This window comes from Cervus canadensis, chromosome 12 (assembly GCF_019320065.1).
Source record: "Cervus canadensis isolate Bull #8, Minnesota chromosome 12, ASM1932006v1, whole genome shotgun sequence".
NCBI classification, from domain to species: Eukaryota; Metazoa; Chordata; class Mammalia; order Artiodactyla; family Cervidae; genus Cervus; species Cervus canadensis.
In genome coordinates, this window is record NC_057397.1 from 17,950,334 (window position 1) to 17,971,835 (window position 21,502).

Genomic DNA, 21,502 nt, shown 5'->3' on the forward strand with positions numbered 1-21,502 from the left:
AAGCAAGAGAGTTAAAAAAAAACACCTATTTCTGCTTTATTGACTATGCCAAAGCCATTGACTGTGTGGATCACAATAAACTGTGGAAAATTCTTCAAGAGATGGGAATACCAGACCACCTGACCTGTCTCTTGACAAACCTGTATGCAGGTCAGGAAGCAACAGTTAGAACTGGACATGGAACAACAGACTGGTTCCAAATAGGAAAAGGAGTATGTCAAGGCTGGATATTGTCACCCTGCTTATTTAATTTATATGCAGAGTACATCATGAGAAACGCTGGGGTGGAAGAAGCACAAGCTGGAATTAAGATTGCCGGGAGAAATATCAATAACCTCAGATATGCAGATGACACCACCCTTATGGCAGAAAGTGTAGAAGAACTAAAAAGCCTCTTGATGAAATTGAAGGAGGAGAGTGAAAAAGTTGGCTTAAAGCTCAACATTCAGAAAACTAAGATCATGGCATCTGGTCCCATCACTTCATGGCAAACAGATGGGGAAACAGTGGAAACAGTGTCAGAGTTTATTTTAGGGGGGCTCCAAAATCACTGCAGATGGTGACTGCAGCCATGAAATTAAAAGACGCTTACTCCTTGAAGAAAAGTTATGACCAACCTAGATAGCATGTTTAAAAGCAGAGACATTACTTTGCCAACAAAGGTCCGTCTAGTCAAGGCTATGGTTTTCCAGTAGTCATGTATGGATGTGAGAGTTGGACGGTGAAGAAAGCTGAGCACTGAAGAATTGATGATTTTGAACTGTGATGTTGGAGAAGACTCTTGAGAGTCCCTTGGACTGCAAGGAGATACAACCAGTCCATCCTAAAGGAGATCAGTCCTGGGTATTCATTGGAAGGATTGATGTTGAAGCTGAAACTCCAATACTTTGGCCACCTCATGTGAAGCGTTGACTCATTGGAAAAGACCCTGATGATGGGAGGGATTGAGGGCAGGAGGAGAAGGGGACGACTGAGGATGAGATGTCTGGATGGCATCACCGACTTGACCGACATGGGTTTGGGCAGACTTTGGGACTTGGTGATGGACAGGGAGGCCTGGCGTGCTGCGGTTCATGGGGTCACTAGGAGTCAGACATGACTGAGTGACTGAACTGAACTGAATGACGTAGGAAGGTGGCATGGGGGTAGTGCAAGGTTAACCAGGAGAAGCCAGCTGATCAGCAGTTCTGACCTTAACACAGAAGTTAAGAGAGAGGAGGCAGTGAAAGGGTGTGTCCTGGATTTCTGGTACAGGAGAGTATGTAGGAGGAGGTACTACTCACTGAGAAAGAGCTGGAGGAGATGAAAGGAGTTTGATGGGATGAGAATCATCTCTTGTACTGGTCATCATGTGAGGTATGCTAGAAACACTCAGTAAGTGTTTTCTTGACTGATTAAAAAGGAAATACTTGGGAAGCTGGCACAAAGATGCTCTCTTTCAAAGAGCACATCCTCCTTCCTGGGTATTTGGGTATATTAGGTCTATGTCCTCATCACAGGCTAAGTCAACCAGGTAGATAAAAATAGGGGCAAAATTCTCCCATAATCTAATACAGATATATAGACAAAGGATTCCAAGTGAATCTTATTCTGAACTTCAACAACACCCTGGAGAACACAGCTACTACATTTCAAGTGGCAGAATATGGTTCCACTTTTAAAAAAAATCAATAAGATTCTCTGGAGGAAAGCAGTAAATGACTTCCTTTTTAGAATTTTATCACTAGCTTTCCCGTTATACAGGCACAGTCTATAAAATCATAGCCAAAGATAATAGGGCTGAAAAGAAAGTCAACAACAATACAGAACAAAAGCTTTTCTCATACTTGACACATTTGAGACATTTGCCACTTGTTAGAAGTCCCTTCAAATCTAACCTAGCTTTCTAAAGAGGCTTGGTGACCAAAGTGACCACTCCCTTGTTTCCTCTTTGTCCACTGCTAGGTGCCAACCAGAAATAAATAGCACAATGTGTACTGCCTGGGGCTTCCCAGGCGGCTCAGTGGTAAAGAACTCGCCTGCCAATGTAGGAGACACGTGAGACATGGGTTCAATCCCTGGATCAGGAAGATCCCCTGGAGGAAGAAATGGAAACCCACTCTGGTATTCTTGCCTGGAAAATCCCATGGACAGAGGAGCCTGGCGGGCTGCAATCCATGGGGTCACAAAGAGTGGGACACAGAGGAACATAAGCACACATATCACAGCAGTTTGTAATTTTTTAAAACCTTTTATACTGGAGCATCGTTCATAAACAATGTTGTATTAGTCTCAGGCTTACCACAAAGTGATTCAGTTATCCAGGTACCTGTAATTATTCTTTTTCGAATTCTTTTCCATTTGGGCAGCTTCATAGTATTGAGCTGAGCTCCGTATGCTATGCAGGAGGTCCTTACTGGTTATTCATTTGTAATGAATCATTAGACTACTTGGGAACAAGCGGTAGTGCTGGATTAAGGACTGGACCAGCCAAGCAGCTACTCGGTATCTGTAATCCACAATGGATTTTAAAACAAAGCTGGAGCATATCAGAAATGTGGCACCCACTGGATTATATCTGTTCACTCAAATCTTATCTAACAAGCAAAAGGGAAACTGCCCCCACTGCCTTAGAGGGAGATGACGTACCTAAGCAGAGATTCAACACACACCTCAACAGCCTCAGTCTCTGTTGCCTACAAAGTTCATTGAACACATGTGTGAATCACAGTGTGCAGCTCTGGCCTCACCACTAACCCCGTGACTAGCCAACTGAGCACGACTTGGTATCAGCAAATTATCTACAACCTCCAACCCAAGTAATGCACAACTTCATTGTATGAACTAAGACCCGACAGGATGAGATGGGTGGATGGTATCACTGACTCAATGGACCTGAGTTTGAGCAAACTCAGGGAGAGAGTGAAGGACAGGGGACCCTGGCGTGCTGCAGTTTGTGGGGTCACAAAGAGTTGGACGTGACTTAGTGACTGAACAACAATGAAGGGGCATGTCTTTATCAGAGTATCTACAATATAAACTCTTTAAAGAGCTTCCCAGGTGGCTCAGTGGTAAAGAATCTGCCTGCCAAGCAGGAGATGTGGGTCAATTCCTAGGTCTAGAAGATTCCCTGGAGAAGGAAATGACAACCCACTCTGGTATTCTTGACTGGGAAATCCAATGGACAGAGAAACCTAGTGGGCGACAGTCCATGAGGTCACAAAAGAGTTGGATACAACGTAGCAACTGAACAAAAAACTCTTTAAATATGACAACCAAGTTGTCTGGCCCAGAAAATTACTATCCCAAAACATTGCAAATAAGTAAAAATATTTTGCATCTGGATATTTAACTTGTGTTTTAACCAGATTCACAGGTGATTCTTTTACATTTCAGCTTTCAAGAACCACTGGTCCACACTACACCTAGATAACTCCCCATCTCTCATGAGTCTGAAGTAAGCATCCCACATTTTTGCCCCTATTGCCACTCACATGCCCCTTATCACACATGCACGGTACTGTGTTGAAATGATGTGATTAAAAGTCTCCCTTTCATTTCTGGATGTATGCTCTTCAAGGCAAAACAGTGCCTTGCACCTTCACCACTATAATCGTTGGCACCTAACAGTGCCTGGCACAGAAAGTTTTCCCTAAATATTTAGCAACCCCACAGGATTGTGAACTTCTCAAGGTCAAGAACCACAAATGAGTACTTGGGCATCTTTAAAAGCTACAAGGTTCTGGCATGTAATGATTGTTCAATTTATGTTGATCTCCTGATCGCTCTTCTCTACTATCCTGATTATTTGTAATCAGATGGTATCTGATCTTTTAAGAATGTTAGACATTAGCTGAGACTTGCTTTTAGTTTGTATTTTTGTCATCACTATTTCATACAGTTTTGTATATTAATTATCATGATTTAAAGGAACTGTGTCCACTTGGTTTGCACTGAGCGCCTTCTTCATCTACACATTCATTTATTTATTCAATCATGCATTTATCCAACAACTTTTCACTGACTCCTTTGCACTGTGTTGGCCCAAGAGTACTCATTCAATATTTGTTTAATTTAACTTATTAGCTGCCTTTGATCAATATTGATGATTTGGGTCCCTGAGATTCACTGGTAAAATAATCACACTGTGAAATAAAAATTATAAAGTCATCAAACATTAGAGCTGCCAGATGCCTTTAGAGATTATTTCCTCTAACCCCCATTTCTAGCAGATGAAGAGGCTGAGCAACAGAGAGGAAGGGGGACACGCTTGACTGTACATTACAAAATGTTTTATGTAGCTTTTCCTGTAGGGATCTACATTATCTGTCTGATATGCTTGCATTGATCACAAGCCAGGTTGTTGACAGATCCCCACTTAACTTGGGCATAGAATCAAAATTTAAAAAATACCCCCAAAGCCCCCATATAATAGTTAGATGCCTTCTAAAGCTTGTAGCTGACAACATACTCATATTGCTGATCCTAAGAGAAATCTGGAATGACTGGGATGGACCGCCACATATAAATATTCATGATACAAACTCATCAAGCCTTGAACAAGAACATATGTGAATAATTAACAAGGTAGTGATTTGTAGTATCATCGTAATAGATAACCTGGCTCCTAATAAGAGGCGAACTGAAGCTGTTTTTCCTTTTACAAGGCAACAGGAAACTCAAGACAGTACATTTAGTATTTGTTTACACTTTTGTGATATAGTTTTAGAAGTTGAATTTTCAAGAAATAGTTTTTCTTCTTAAGTAGTTATAATTGCTAAGGTGAAAGTCTCTCAATCTTGTCCAACTCTTTGCAACCCCATGAACTACACAGTCCATGGAATTCTCCAGGCCAGAATACTAGAGTGGGTAGCCTTTCCCTTCTCCAGGGGATCTTCCCAACCCAGGGATAGAACACAGGTCTCCCATTGAGTGGGCAGATTCTTTACCATTTGAGCCACAAGGGAAACCCCAGTATTGCTAAAGCTGTATTTAATATGATACGTTCTAAACTTTTAGAGAAAGTGACACAAAGGTGTAACTATGGAGTTTATCCACTACTTCCTGCTATTAATATTTTTCTTTTCCTTCTTTCCCACCATGTACCTAAGCAAAAGTAACATGGACTCTTGAGGCTACTTGATTCCGTACTGAAACATCAGGGTTATTTTCAGTTTACCTCTGTGATTTCACCTGACATCTTCATTTCAGTCTCCCATCTGTAGGCTGTGGTCTGTATCTTCACCATTAGACAGGAAGCAAGCAGAGGCAGCAAAGGGAAGAGAGAGAGACAGACGGACAGAGACTCAGCATTCCTCCCATGGCTGCTTTCCCTTAGGAACAAAAATTCCCTCCGCCTTTTCCACCTTACAAAGCAGAAATTCTGAGAAACAGTTTCATGTGCATGCTATAAAGGTATGGTCCAATATCTCTATTTCTCCCCACACTTCTCAGGAAAAAAGTCTCCTTTTTTCTCTTACAAGAAAATCATGACTTTGGAAAGCCTTTTGAAGCCATCAACATTTAAAGCTATCAACTTTTAAAGCTAAATACATGCCTACCCTATGACCCTACAATTCCATGCCTTCGGATAGATAAATGAATATATTTGTCTGCCAAATGAGAAGGATAAGAATTTCATGGAAGTTTTATTCATAATAGTCAAAACCTAGCACAATCCAAATGCCTGTCTAGAATGCATAAATTGCAGAATATAAATAAAGTGGGATACTATGTGACAAAAAAGACAATGCCTGTTACCAGAAATATCACAGTTGAATCTCACACACATAGCAATGCATGAAAGAAGCTAGACATAAAATAGTAAACACTGTATAATTTAATTATATGAAATTCACAAACAGGAGAAAGTAAACAGTGATGATGAAAGTCAGAACATTGGTTTACCTGATCTTGGGGTGAGAGAGGTATGAGGGATCCCTCTGGGGTATTGAAAATATTATATATATTAGGTAACAAATAAATATACACATACATATATATTTACATATACATGTGAAAATCCATTGATTTGTACACTCAAGATTTGTGTATGTATCGATACCTCAATAAACATTTTGTTGAAATGATAATTGGCCCTTTCCTTCTAGCAGTGGGAAATTTCTGACATTGTGTATACAGTGGTGTTTCCAGTCTACTGCTCATTCCCTTAGATACCATCCATTTTGGGTTATCCACATTTTTTTCATAGGGGACTTCTCTTAGGAAAGCGTGTATCCTGACCACAACAAAATATTTTGAAATAAAAATTTAAAAGCAATTTAACAAAACATTTTAACAAAGCATCATTTTCATTATACATGCAAATTCAGGGCAGATGTGTTCAGAAGAATAACCCAAGTCCACCCACCCCTAGAAGAAAATTAAAACTGAATATGAATTTCTGAAACATTGTAATGATTTCCCGCCTTGGCTTCTAGTCAAGTCTGGCAACAGGAATACCGAAATGCCGTGAGAAAGTCCGCTCAGCGTACACATGACTGGAGTTATCAAAGTCCTGGTTGACTGGGGAAATCTGACTCAGTTTTGACATCTAGGAGTGCTATTTAGGAGGGAAAGATGAAGCTCATTTTGAGGGTGACCCATTCTATCCTTTTTTTTAAGTGGGGAAATAACTGCATTCTGAAACAGTATATTTATGTTCAGTCCTTGAACTAGGAATTACTAACAATTTTGAACAAGTCACTTTATATCTCTAGCTACACAATTTTCTCTTCTGCAGAACAGAATGTTTACCTCTAAAGGGTACCCTGTGAGGTTCTTTAAAGCTGTGCCTCATATTACAGGAGAATTATTACTTCATTTAACACCTTTACTATCAGCAGCATTATGAAGTAAGGCTTATAGACATTAAGCAACTTTCCCACCAAGGCAAAGTACTTTTTGTTTGGGGACCCCACTTAGAGTCCTCAATGTCTGACTCCCAGCTTCTGTGGGCATGCGTTTTCTAATTTGACTGGTTGGCTTTCTTAGTGTTGTTTCTAGACTAAAATACTTGGGAAGAGGCTTATCAACCATGCAAGTTAGTCATGGCAGGCTTTTCCCAAATAAACTGTGTCATCATTTTTTAATAGTCTATCATGATGAAAGGGCTTCCCTGGTGGCTCAGACAGGAAAGAATCTGCCTGCAATGCAGGAGACCTGGGTGTGATCCCTGGGTTGGGAAGATCCCCAGGAGGAGGGCATGGCAACCCACTCCAGTATTCTTGCCTGGAGAATCCCCATGGACAGAGGAGCCTGGCAGGCTATAGTCCATGGGATCACGAAGAGTTGGACTCAACTGAATGACTAAGCACAGCACAGCATCATGATGAAAACTTTCTGACTTTATCTTGTCACAAATCAAATGGAACAAAAAGTGATCTTTTGTAATTCATATAACAGTTTGTTTATCTTGCTGCCCTAATTTGTTCCTCCTTGGGAGCAGAGAATGTTGGAGGTGGGTTAACGGGCATGATCCCTGACTTCAACCTGACTTACTGCTCTCAGATACCTGTTCACAGTACATATAGGTTACCAGGCAGTTCACGCCTGGTTTCAACCAACAGCTTACCCCTGACCGTTAACTGGCTCTCTGCTCTTGACATTGGGAACTAACAGAACCACATTCTAGAAACCAGCTTCCAACTCCCAACACCCACTCCCCTTCAGAATCTACTCGCCAGCCATCCTGGCCATTTTTCCACAGATAGCCTCCCAGTGTGCTCAAGAGGTATCAGAAGCATGCTGTGTATTGAAAACCTTATTTAGAAACAATGCCTGAAGGAACTAGAACATTGCTAGCCTGGCCAGGCTTCCCTTGACTACATCAGTCTTTCTCCAAAAAGCTGTAGTTCACTGGTTCCCCAGGCAGACCTGGGGCAGTCTAATCAGGTTCCATTGTCTCACAGTCTATTTGCAATTGGAGATGCTTCTTCAGAGCATCATAAGGAGAGCATCATAAGTTCCTGAGGTTGCAAAGACTCTACGTGATGGTCACTCAAAGGATACTTGCAACCCCACCTGTCCAAATAAGAACCACAGAACTCTTAATAAGTCTGCATATGATGACCACAGCCATAGTTTATAGAAATAGGGTAGGTACAGAATCTGCCTGCAATGTGGGAGACCCAGTTTCAATTCCTGGGTTGGGAAGATTCTCTGGAGAAGGGTATTGAGCATGTTTTCAGGTGCTTTATTGGCCATTTGTACATCTCCTTTGGAGAAATGTCTATTAAGGACTTTTTTGTGTGGGGCGGGGTGGGGGGAGCTTCTGTGGTAACTCAGATAGTAAAGAATCTGCTTGCAATGCAGAAGACCTGGGTTCAATCCCTGGGTCAGAAAGACTCCCTGGAAAAGAAAATGGCAACCCACTCCAATATTCCTGCCTGGGGAAAAAACCATGAACAGAGGAGCCTTTCAGGCTACAGTTCATGGGGACAAAGAGTGAGCAACTAACACTTTCACTTTCAGCCATGTATAATTTGGATGCATTTTGATACTAACAAAACTTTTTTTTATCTTTATTTTTTTATTTTTTAGTTTTCTAATGCATTTATTTTCTATAGTATTAGGATTCAAAAAAGAAAGATGGGGATTTCTACAATTTGGAATCTATTGTAATAATACAATAACTAACATTTATTGAATGCTTCCTTTTTTAAAAAATTTAAATTGTTTATCTATTTTACTTTACAACATTGTTTGGTTTTGACATATATTGACTTGAATCCGCCATGGGTGTACATGTGTTCCCCATCCTGAACCCCCCTCCCAACTCCCTCCCCATCCCATCCCTCTGGGTCATCCCAGTGCACCAGCCCCAAGCATCCTGTATCATGCATCGAACCTGGACTGGCGATTCATTTCACATATGATAATTTACATGTTTCAATGCCATTTCCCATATCATCCCGCCCTCGCCCTCTCCCACAGAGTCCGAAGACTGTTCAACACATCTGTGTCTCTCTTGCTGTCTCGCATACAGGGTTATCGTTACCATCTTTCTATATTCCATATATATGCATTAGTAAACTGTATTGGTGTTTTTTTTTTCTGGCTTACTTCAACTTTTTTTTTATTGAATAGCATAAGGATAAATTTCAGGTTCTCATTATTAAAATGGGAAGGGCTGGGCCACATGATAGGAACTCCTGCCCACTTAGAAATAGAGAGGAAAAGTTTGTGACCTTCTCTTCCCCCATCACTCATGACTCTGTCCCAGGAAGATTAATGGCCAGGGGAAAAATCAGCTCAGCCTCTTTTCTCTGTGACTGCTGTCTTATGATAAGGTCACTGGAGCAGGAATTCTTTGGTCTGTGCCAGGTGGACAAAGTAAGTCCAGGAGAAAACACTGGGAGCCCATTTTGTTCTTGAGCCCAAGCCATATATCCCAATGTACATTTGCGAACCACAAAGTTTAGAAAATACTTAATGTGCGTGGATATTGAACACAAGCTTCCCTGGTGGCTCAGGGGTGGGAAGATCTCCTGGAGTAGGAAATGGCAACCCACTCTAGTGTTCTTGTTCAAAATACTGTATTTTCAATATGCATGTGAACTGAACATAAATTCCAACTATTCAACAACTTCAGATAATGCTGGAAAACAAAGAAAGCTACTCCTACCACTTGACTTAAGAGCTAAAACACTATCCATACAATTGCAGTTCTTTGTATATTCTGTCTTGTTCCCATTTTTCTCCTACGTATTTCCCACTGCAGAGAGAACCACCACTGGACTTTGTGTTTATCATTTCCCTGAATGTTTTTTATATTTATACCACTTATGTATTCTTTAACAATACCAACATTTGTTTTGCTCATTTATAGACTTTGTATGTGAATAGTATCATATTCACATCTTTTTATAAAAAGTTCCTATTTTTTTAACCTGAGTAAAATATTTTACTCAATAGTATGTTGTCAGGGTTTAACTCATGTTGATAGATGTATTGCTAGCACATTCATCCTAACTGATTATAGTATTCCCAAGGATTAAGATACTGTATATATGCGGTGATGGATATGTAGGTAGTTTCCCATATTTCATTATTATAGACACACTACTATGAGTATTCTGTGATATGTTTCCTTATAAACACTTGTGAGCACTTCTCTAGGGTATGTATCTCAGAGGAGAATTATTGCCTCCTAAGGTAAGTGCATTTTTACTGTTACTATATATTGCTAAAGCTGATATTTGGATCTCTGATTCTTAGTTACTGCAGATCCCATAGGAAAGTGGAGTTGATTAATGATTCCTCCTCCCTCCACCTAAGGTAATCTTTCTTTCTCCTCTTTCTCATAAATACTTAATCATTTTCTAAGACTCCGCTAAGTCCCTCTCTTTTGTGAAAGCTTCCCTGAACCCCACAGGTAGAGTGATTCCTCCCTCATTTGAGTTTGCATGGATGGCACTTTCACATGAGACAGGCCAATTACCAAACCCTCTATGTAGCTACACAAATTTCACAAAAACTGTAATCTCTAGAAGAGCAGGCTCTAAACCATCATACTGTAGGGACATTATGTCCTTTAACTCAGGGGTCCCCAACCTCCAGGATTTAATGCCTGATGATCTGAGGTGGAGCTGATGTAATAAAAATAGAAATAAAATACACAATAAATGTAATATGCTTGAATCATCCTGAAATCATCCACACCCACTGCCAAGTCCACGGAAAAGTTATCTTCCTCGAAACTGGTCCCTGGTGAAAAGAAGGTCGGGGACCACTGCTTTAATTGATTCCTAATCACCCAAAACACCAACAACTAGAAAGACTACCCCATAGTAACATCCTTGGCATTGCCCTTGATCCATCATAGCCTCTTTCATAGAAGTTGGAAAGGAAACCAATTTTATTAACTCTAACACCTATAAGCACACACATAACATGGTCCAGACCCTTGCCATCTACTTGACCAGAGAAGGTACACGTGAGAAACTATTATAAGAAAAATCCCTGCACAGAATGACAAAATTGTGGGGCTTTGAAAGTTGAGAGGGCTTAGAGGTGATATCAGCAAGATCTCCTTTTGATAAATAAGAAATTGTCCTTTGAGGTGATGCTTCACCTGAGATAATACAGCCAATTAGTAGCAAAGTCAGAGCTCATAGTAACTCATTTTCTTTAAATCAGAAAATATTTATAGAACACTCAACCATACCACCTATCTCTATATATGTTAATTAGGATAAACCTGAAGAATTCAGCTTAATTAAAACCATGTTCTTGCAATCTCCTGATATGGAATCTCATTGGAAAGATCAGCCATTTAAATAGAAATCTTACCAAAGGGGGCTTCCCTTCTTTCCACATAGACTGGCCCATTGGGGCTGCCCTAACTTAGTGAGTGGACTGAGGGGAGAGGTCTCAGTTTTGAATGAAGACTTAAGCATTAATTTGTAGATCATCATGTCCATTATTCATTGAACACTTCTGACTCATCTGTTCTTGATCTACAAGATGATTGATTTTCTATTATCCAAGAACGCCTAAAAAAGATGCAATCTTTTGCACAATATTCAACTTCTTGCCTGTGTAGTTGCCCCCAATAATTAAATAATAAAGTTAGAGTTGAGCATGACATGGAAGCTATGTTTTGATTATATTCCATGAGTCCTGGCTGTTAAATATACCAGTTACAAATTTTACTAAGTGACAGGTAGTTTAAATGATCTCATTTAATTCTTATCATGGCCCCATAAGTTGGATATTAATACACTCACTTTTCAGAACTGGCTCAGAAGTCAAGTCACTAACCTAATTACATACAGTATTCAGTGAATAAAAAAAATTCTTCCACTTCCACCCACCCTACCGAAAAAAAAAGCATATTTGTGTCTCCAAAGGCCATTCTCTTTCTGCTGTATCATGGTGTCAGATGATACAGGCAAATGGCAAGATGAAATAATAAAATAAGTAGCACAATTTTAATAGGTATAACCTGAAAGGCAGGTCTCAGATTAGTGTCAGATCCAAAAGAAAACCTATACCCCTCCAAAAAAACAGTCTTGGGAAGAACTATAAGTACTGACTAACATCACTTAAGGCACCAAAGAGAAATTGCATTCGTAACACATAATATTTCTTAGAATCTTTATTTTCTTCTAGTTTCTCATATAGTCAGCTGCTCACAATCTTTCATGTCTACTCTCAAAAACATTCAAAACTCTCTTTCTAAACTCAAGGAGTTTACTGACTTTTCTTTCTAAATTCCCTTACTAGCCTACCAGATCAATGGTTTCATGCAAGGAGAAGTTCCTTACTCTTCATAATAGTAATAAAGTAAACATTTCTCCCATCCTGTATCCTGTCTATCTGACCCTCATCACCACAATCAACTTGCTGAGAAGTGTAAGGGATGGCAGGAGAGGGAAGAAGGCCATGAAGACTACAGGTTATTAAGTTTTATCGTACACAAATAGGTTTACAGAATGGGTATCTCCATTTTATTGGAGTAACTGAAGGACTTCAAATAAGAATAGCAATTATATCAGGCCTTAAAACAAGGGCTGTGTTGAAGTATTTATAATACTAGCACACCAACATTATACCTACTCTTATTCAAAATAATACAAAGTTAAGATTCAAGTATTCTCCATCATGAAACATTTTCTCCTACTGTTCAAAGGTATTTCCTGAGAAGAGCAGCCATCCCTAAATGCAAGCTCTAGGAAACCTATAATCAGTTTCTCTCCCTCTCTAATTGAGCACTTTCTTTCCTTAGATTTTGGAAGAAGCATGAAAATGATTTACTGATTTAGGAACTGGGTGGAGCAGACCACAAAAGGACAAATCAGAAACATCTGGAATGAACTAGCCGAAGGAGAGAGACTGAGAGAGAGAGAGAAGTAGGGCTTTCAAATGAAACAAAGTACAGATGATTTGGCCAAATTTAAGCCAAGCCAAACACTCACATTAAACATTGCACTTGGGTCTGGTTCAATAGCGGGAGCCGGCGAGAGGGAGCGTCAGCCAGCATTGCATCAGACGCACATTGTGGATGGAGGAAATGAGTTTAGTCAAGCCAGCTGTGACTTCAAAGGGGCTGCTCTCCCAGAGAACAGTGGGAAAGGGTTCCCTCTTCAGTGAAGACTGCAAAGTTCAGCCAAAGTCAGTCCAAAGGGAATGAACTTACAGGAGGAGAAAATTACATTCAAAGTACAAGAAAGAATACTTTCCTTCCATGAAGTAGCTTGAGAGAAAAGGAAGACACATGGTGAGGAAGAGGGGTGACAAGAAAAGATTCAGATGCTCATTTGAGGACTGGAGTCCTATGTGCGGATTGCGAAATGGAGTGGTTTGTGTACGAATAACGTTGCTTTTCGGTTCAGACACCTCGTTGTATGAATCATGTTTTCAAATCTCTGGGAGGAGAAGCCAATGGATCCCTCCCCCAAGTGACTCCCAAAGATAGTCTCTTTCCCTATTTGTACTTCTAGAAAACCACACATTTCTTTCCAATTGTTTATTCAACCCAAGTTTATTGAGAGACAAACAGTGGGCTAGATCCTGGAAATACAAAGACAAACAAGACAGTCCTAGTTCAGGAGTTCACAGTCTCAGGGAAAACTAGACACATAAATAGAGGATTATGGTTTGGAGAAATAAATCTTATACTAGAGCAGTGATTCCCAAAGTGTGATCACCTGACCAGCATCAGCATCACCTGGGAAGTTATTAGAAATGCAAATTTGTGGAGCCCCCACCCAAACATTTCCTTTCCATTTCCTTTCAATCCTAAAGGAAGTCAACCCTGAATATTCATTGAAAGGACTGATGTTGAAACTGAAGATCCAATACTTTGGCCACCTGATGCAAAAAGCTGATTCATTAGAAAAGACCCTGATGCTTGGAAAGATTGAAGACAGGAGGAGAAGGGGTTGACAGAGGATGAGATGGTTGGATGGCATCACCCACTCAATGGACATGAGTTTGAGAAAATTCTGGGAGATGGTGAAGGACAGGGAAGCCTGGCATGCTGCTGTCCATGGGGTCACAAAGAGTTGGACACGACTGAGTGACTGAACACCACCACCACCCAAACACACTGAATCAGAAAGCCCAGGTTGGTTTGACAAACTCCTGGGGTGATTCAGATAATCTCAAGAGCCTCTGCCACCTTTGGGTCACTTCTCAGTCCCTTCCAGGCTAGATTCTAAATAGACTGCTCTCTGGTTCATTCACAAGAATGAGCCCCAGGTGTATGTTTTGTCTAAGTAAACTATAAGAACTTTAAGGGCAGGAGTTGATTTTCCTTTTATGAATTCTTTCCTTTCTGCTCCTACTTTCAGAAATCACACAGTACTTAGAAGATCCGGGCATTGAAATTTAGATATTTAATCCAATAGAAATTTAATTCAGAACTTAGGTGGGGCAAGGGTTTAACATTCACAAGGAGAAATGGGCACACCTATGCCTACAAGTTTTCATAACTCGTTGGTGGGAGGAGAACATAAATGCTCTCTCTCCCAAGCACTCCCCTGATGTTTGAGGCCTCTTGGTGATACCTCCTGGCCAAGCATTTGTTCTTCTTGTGCTAGAGCACCTCCCCTGGTCTCACTGTCTCAGACTGCAGTTTCCCTTCTTTCAGACAGCCCTGGTAGAAGGAGCTAGCTTCTTCTGGGCTGAAATCCATCATCATTTAAATTCCATTTGTTAGTTATAGTCCTACCCCTTGGGAATCCATAGCAAAGATACTTACATATTAATGTGACATTTTTCAAGTATCTGAAGATAGTAATTATGTAGCATATGACATAGGTTAAACTCACAGTCTCTGGAAGCAGCCTGCCTGCATTTAAATTCTTGTTCTGTCACTTATGAGCTCTGTGACCTTGAGAGAATTATTTACTATCTCTGCAGCTTTGTGTATGTATGTGTGCATGTGTGTGTGTGTGTATGTGTATAAAATGGCATTATATAAAAAGACTTTTATAAGGAGTGCATGAATTAATATATGTAAATGTTCCCAGAACACAGCAAAGTGCTTTAAAAGTTTTAGCTATTATTAATCATCATCATTATCATAGAGAGCTTGTCAGATACCTGACATAGACCATCTTTCTAATTCTATAGTCAGGCATTAGGTGAGCCTATTCATTCCTTTGGGTTCAAACACCATCGATACACTTGTGAAATATCTCTTCATTCTCCTTCTGAGCACATAGCTAAATGTAAGTGGCTACTTGTGGGTACATGAATTGTTCTAGTCACTATAATTTGGATAGAAATGATGAGCACTACTTCTAGACCTGACCCCTAAAATCATCCTGAGAAATCCTCCGTCCTCTTAGTCCATCAGCTAGTTAAAGGCACAGGAAGCAGCCAAGTACTCCAAGAAGGTCGTGGGCAGTGGTGGAGCCTCACATTGGAAGAAGTCTATGTCTCTGAGTCAACACTTAAGAGGGGAACTGCTTAGGAAGACCACTAGACTGGAGCATCCACACTGGGCTTTGTGTGAGTGAAAATAAATGTTGATTGCGTTAAACCTTTGAGATTCTGTAGCCCATCACGACTACTACATTGACTCCCTAATTTATCTCTTGTTCAGCTTTTGCTTCTGAGCTTCAGAACTCTATATTTTGCTTTCTATTCAGTCTTTCTACATGAACTTTCAAATACGGTAATAAGTAAATTCAAGGCTTCTAAGATCAGACCACTTGTATTGAAAAGCCAGTCCTACCAGATACCAAGCTATACGACCATGAGTGAATTATACAAATGCTTCAAAACTGCATAAGCTTCAGAGCTGTGAAATAAATAAATAAATGTATTATATATAAAACACTCAGAATAGTCATTGGCCCATAGTAAATGCTCAGTAAATGCCAGATAGTATAGTTATTATGACCATCCCACCCTAGTTTTCCATACGGACTATAGGTAGTTTCCCTACCATCCAACAGTTGTTAAAACCAGAAGCTTGCAATTTAATCCTGAATTTTATTTTCATCATCATCCCACATGGAACAAACCACCAATAACTGATAAATCAAGCTCCCTAAATTTTTTCAAATCCATCCACTTCTCTATTCTATTTTGTTGTTCCCTCCTCATCCTAGTCAAGGCCACCAGTACATGTGGCTGTATTCTTTACTATTCAAATCCATTCTTTTGCCCTTCAAATACATTCTCCACAAGGAATTGTTAGTGTTCTTTTTAAGCTCAAATCTGATATGGTCACTCCAAAATTTAAAGTGTATTAATACCTTTCATTAACCTTTGGTAAGTCCAAATTCCTGACCCATCACTTCAACCTCTCATCCCAACCCACCAGGTGACTCTCTGGATTTTAGCCATGCTGGGCTTCTGTGGTCTTCTTAAAGGTGCTGCCGATTATCCCATCATGTTGACGACTACTACTTACACTGAGCTTCCTCTCCACCCCCAGCTTACCTAATTCGTTCCGATCATCCTTTACATTTCAGCTCAAATGCTACATCCCTCAGGAAGCCTTCTTAGCAATCTCTGCCCATACCAATGAAAGACATGCCCACATAGCACACACCACATTTCATTAAACTCAGTGCACTTGCCATTATTTGTACAAGCATGTCTTCCCAGCTAGCCAGAAGGCTTCATGAGGGCTGGGACCATGTACATGTTCTCTGTCTAGGATAGTGTGACTTGTACGCAAGAGAGGTTCACTGAATTTTTTTTAAGCCTAAGTTTGAATCTGTTTAAGTGATTTTGTGTTTATGTATCCCATGTGAATTTTTATTTACTTGGATCATGAAAAAAAAGCCCTACAAACTACACAAATTAAATTCAGTCAACAAATTTAGAAAACCCAGCATCTGACCTCTTTGAGTTGAAAATCTAGTTGACTTGACTATAAAAGTAAAAACAATTTTTATAAAGTAAAAACTATATCATATAGTTATACCAGGGCTTCCCTGGTAGCTCAGTTGGTAAAGAAACTGCCTGCAGTGCAGGAGACCCAGGTTCGATCCCTGGGCCAGGAAGATCCCCTAGAGAAGGAAATGACAATCCACTCCAGTATTCTTGCCTGGAAAAACCTATGGACAAAGGAGCCTGGTGGCCTACAGTCCATGGGGTCACAAGAATTGGACACGACTTAGCAACTAAACCACCAACATATTATATAAAGTAACTGTATGTTATAGTATCATGCATGCATGATAGAATGATTCTAAAACCTCCTCTAGGGTATGGGGCACAGGTATTTAGGATGGGTCAAAAAGTAGAATGTTTCTGGAATCAGTATTATGAGTGTTCTCATATTCTAAGCATCCAACAAGCTCTCCATCCACAGTTCACAGAGCATATGTGACACCAGACCAGATTAAGAAATACAGATGAGGAGGTTGCAAGCAAATTGGAGTTCAGAATTCAACCAGGCTGGTTTTCCATCAAGAAAAGATTTGTGTCTATGTTGGTCCAAAATTTGATGAAGTACAAGGTTGGTTGGAGAAGGGCCAACAGAAGGATGCCCAATTAACAGTGCCATCCAGAGAAAAATGCATTCCAGGAAAGGAGATGCTATAAAGTGGACTCAGCATAGTCACTGAGTTGTACCAATGAGGTTTCAGAGTCTAGCTCTGAACCTACTAACTAACTCTGTTTTTGGTGCAAGTATGGAATTTCTCTAACATTTTTTTCTCACATATAAATTTGAAACAATAGGCTCCAAGTCACCAGATTGCATATGACAACCTTAGCTATCTCCATGGCTCAGAGAAGTTTAGAATTTTTCCTGGAGCAACAAATAACTGATAATAGGTAGCATTGTACCTATTACATCTCCTGACTCTCAATCTACAGCTCTTTCCATTAAATCTTAAAGGAATGTCTTCTCCCTTACAAAAATAATAGGTGGCTATGGCCAAGAAAGTAACAAGTTAGGCTAAGTTTTACTGAGCACTCATAAGCACCTTGAGTTATAACCGTGATATGTGTCCAATTTAAACCAACAGAAGATGTTCTCGGTTTTAGAGAGGGTTATGGTTACAGTTTCCAGAAGAGTTGAAAAAGAAAAAAAAGTCAAAAATAAGTGGTCCAAATTCAGCACTACTAGTACTTCCTTCTGCCCTCAGCCAAAGAGGAAAAAATTGTGATATGAGCCTTTGGCTCTGGCAATAGCTTTCCATTAGTTCCTGAACGGTGTGGGTTTTCTCTAGCTTCTTTGGAGTCACAACCAATGGTTCTGTTGCCTTCCCTGGTTCTAATAAAACTCTGTGTTGGGTTTCGGATTACTTTCATTCCAAGAGGACCCCTTGTCAGTCCTCTGGTGGCCTTTATTGTCCACAGCCGCTGGCAATGAATCTGGGGGCAAAGGCCTCTGGTTACACCCACCACTGAAATCAGTCTCAGCTACACCACACCAGGAACGGATTATAGGGTGGAATTCAGCATTTGTCCCCACAGGACAAAGGCAATAGCTTTGCAGCTATTCCCCGACTACTTCTGATTCTGTAACTCATTGCCTCCTGCACTGGAGACAGCCAACATTTCTTAGCAACTCTGACCTGAACAGAAAATAAAATGGCATGCCGCAAAGGAGTCAGATTGAGTCTTGGGAATGTTTTCTCCAAGAGAAGAGGTCGAATGAGTTTAAATACAAAGACTTATAAATCCCCCCAAGTATTTTCCCCTCCTTAATGGTTTCAACCAGTGCTTTATTATTATTCGCCCCATGTTTGAATAATGGAACACTAAGATCACTGTATTCATCAAGGGAAGGAAATGCTATATATTCTGAAAAGCACATTGAATAAAGCTCTCTCGCTCTGTGAGGCCACGCTTCACGGAGTTTTCCTGACTGCTAAATGCATGGCCCTGGCTTGAAATTCAAGAATTTGAAGAATTGTGAAACACTCACCACACCAGTGCCATCAGACCACATCGCATTCCAGGGCCTTCATTATCCAAGCAAACTATTCCAACCCCAGATTATCACAAATAGTGTCAAGAGTTTCTATCTGTATACATAAATATCAGATTATTGCAAATAGTATCAAGATTCCATATAAATATGAATTATATTTATAGTAGATGAATTATATATATGAATATATAGAAAGAACTAAGAGAGAGAAGGCCTATCTGGTCCTCAGGTGCTGCTACCCAACAGTAGACTGAGTTTGGAAAAGTTCTGAGCCTCAGTTTCTTCATCTGCTTAATGGGTTAATGAGGCCCTTGCTCACAAGTCAAGGTTCTTTGATTGCCCTAATGAAACAATGAGGGTCCTGCGGCTCAGTGAAGCAGGACACGTCCAGTGACTTCTGGGGGAAAGGGGTTTTCTAAGGTCACCTGTACTATCTACCTTGGAATCAAAATAATTCAGAGGATGTATTCACTCTTAAATCCTCAGCATCCCTGCTATCTTCTATGGGAGCTGTGGCAGAGCTAATTGGAAAGCTGAGAGCCCTGCTCTAAGCAGAACACAACCTCCTCCTATTTCCCGTCTAGCATCATCCTGAAGAAGTTCATTCAAGTGGGACAATCAACCCATTGTGTGCAAGAAGCCCACGTTTCTTGAAAATCTAATTTTCAGGTCCATTCCCCTGGGTGAGTGATAATATTCACTTAATTTTCAATGCTTTATGAAAAAAGAGTTAAAACTCAACTTCACTTGTTCCAAATGCCTTATATGGTTGTACATGTGTAATTCTGAGTGTAAAATGTAAATTACTTGGAACCATCCAAACATTCCCAAAATCACTGGGGAAGCACACGCATCAAATGGATTGTTATGCAGCCATGAAATAGTTATGTAGATTCTTTTGACTATGAGGAAGTGCTCCTGTTATAAACTTAAATAACAAAGCAAGATTCAAAATTGTGTAACCGGTATTACAGGTATCCCCTGCTTTTCAAAAATCAGCTTTCCGCCGCTTCACTTTTACTGAAGACCTACTCCAATAACTGCTTCCACAAGAACTAACCACAAGAAATTAGGAGTTCCACTCTTACAAAAAAAAGGCGAAAAGCAAAAATAGTTTTCGGAATTTGCTTGACCATAAGCTTTGATAGAGGCAGTGGGCACTCTGAACAGAAGCAAGTTTGCATTATCACAATGGACTCCAGTGTAAAACAGAAAGTAGCTTTCTTCTTTGTTTTGGTTGTCCCTTTAAGTCTGTACAGTGGACATGTAGAGACAAGCCTTTAACTTTTCTAGGTCATCTCCAATTCATACATACACACACATGTATGTGTGTGCATACACACACACACACACACACATATATACTCTCAAGTCATCTTCAGGTACGAAAACTATCACATTTCAATAATTAAACTACCCAGTTCAGTACACAACACCACCCACAAATACAATTTCAGATTTCCCTTCTAGGCCAATGTGGGGTCCTGCTTCATGCCTTGGAGCCCTTGGTGAGGCACATGTACACGATCAGCCTCCTTCTTTTCCTTTTTCTCCTTCACAAGGCTGCTTCAGGCTGCCCCAGAGTTGAGACAGGCTTGGATAGCATCTGATCATTGTGTGTCCTCTGGGGTGGCAGAGTCTCATACGGATGACTTCTCCTTGAAGAGTTTCCCTAAGTTCATCAGAAATTCCATGGGCATCCACCACCTGCAGTTCCAGTGACCTGGCCTGCCTCTCACTACATCTTTCCTCTCCAGGTCCCAGCCCTTGATACGGCAGTCCACCTCTCTGCTGCCTTACTCAGACACTTCAAACAGTCCTTTCATGGGGAGCCACTTTTAAAACAGCCCAGATCTATTACATGTAGAGTTATATGTAGGCTTATTTATTTATTTGAGCATCTGATTGGCTATGCCATGGTCTAAAAGCTGCATATATCATACACCGATACCACTATCACTGGCACCAACTTTGGGCAAAGTCCTATGCATATGCTAAGAAGATGTCAAAACATCCCAGACACCATATCTTTTCCTCAAGGTATTAACCATCTTCCAGGGAAAAAAGGTATGTTCACAACTAGGTGCAAAGACTAGCAGGGTGAACCATCTGCCTGACCCTGGTTTCCCAAAGCAAATCTGACATCTGTTACCTTCTACCATGACGTTTCTAAACCTTTCTTTGAATGTCCCTCTTTCTCCAACAAGACTGTGACCCCACAGCGGGAAGGGTCTACGCTTTGCTCATCTTTCCCCCTTCAGTTCCAGCCTTGGCTTATGATAGGAATACAATAAGAATGTGGTTATCAAGTGACTGAAATGCTAATTTTTTGAAAGAGTGTGAGGATCAGACAATTTTTGTAATGGTATAGTGTGAGTGTTAAAACTGAAATCTGTTTCTAGTTGATTTGTTTTAACTCAATTCCACTATTGCCTCTCAAGCTCCAATTTCAGAGTGAATAACGCCTTCCTTATTTATGAGTGCTAATACATTTTGAGAAAGATAGACATGCTAGAGCATTTGGTGGGCTGTGTAAGTGTTCGGCAAGCATTACTCATTATTTGAGCAATGGGCATAAGAACACTAATAAGAACTGAATTCTCTGATGCTTTTTAGCTGAGTGCTTTCATAAGACCCTCTCCGAAGTTCATCTGGCTCATCCAGGTGATT

The 21,502-nt window shown here is 40.3% G+C and overlaps 1 long non-coding RNA gene across 1 annotated transcript in view; it reads right to left on the bottom strand.

The window, feature by feature from the left end:
• Positions 1–21,502, bottom strand: part of LOC122451016 — a 228,564-nt gene that overhangs the window by 79,454 nt on the left and 127,608 nt on the right. The window lies entirely within an intron of this gene.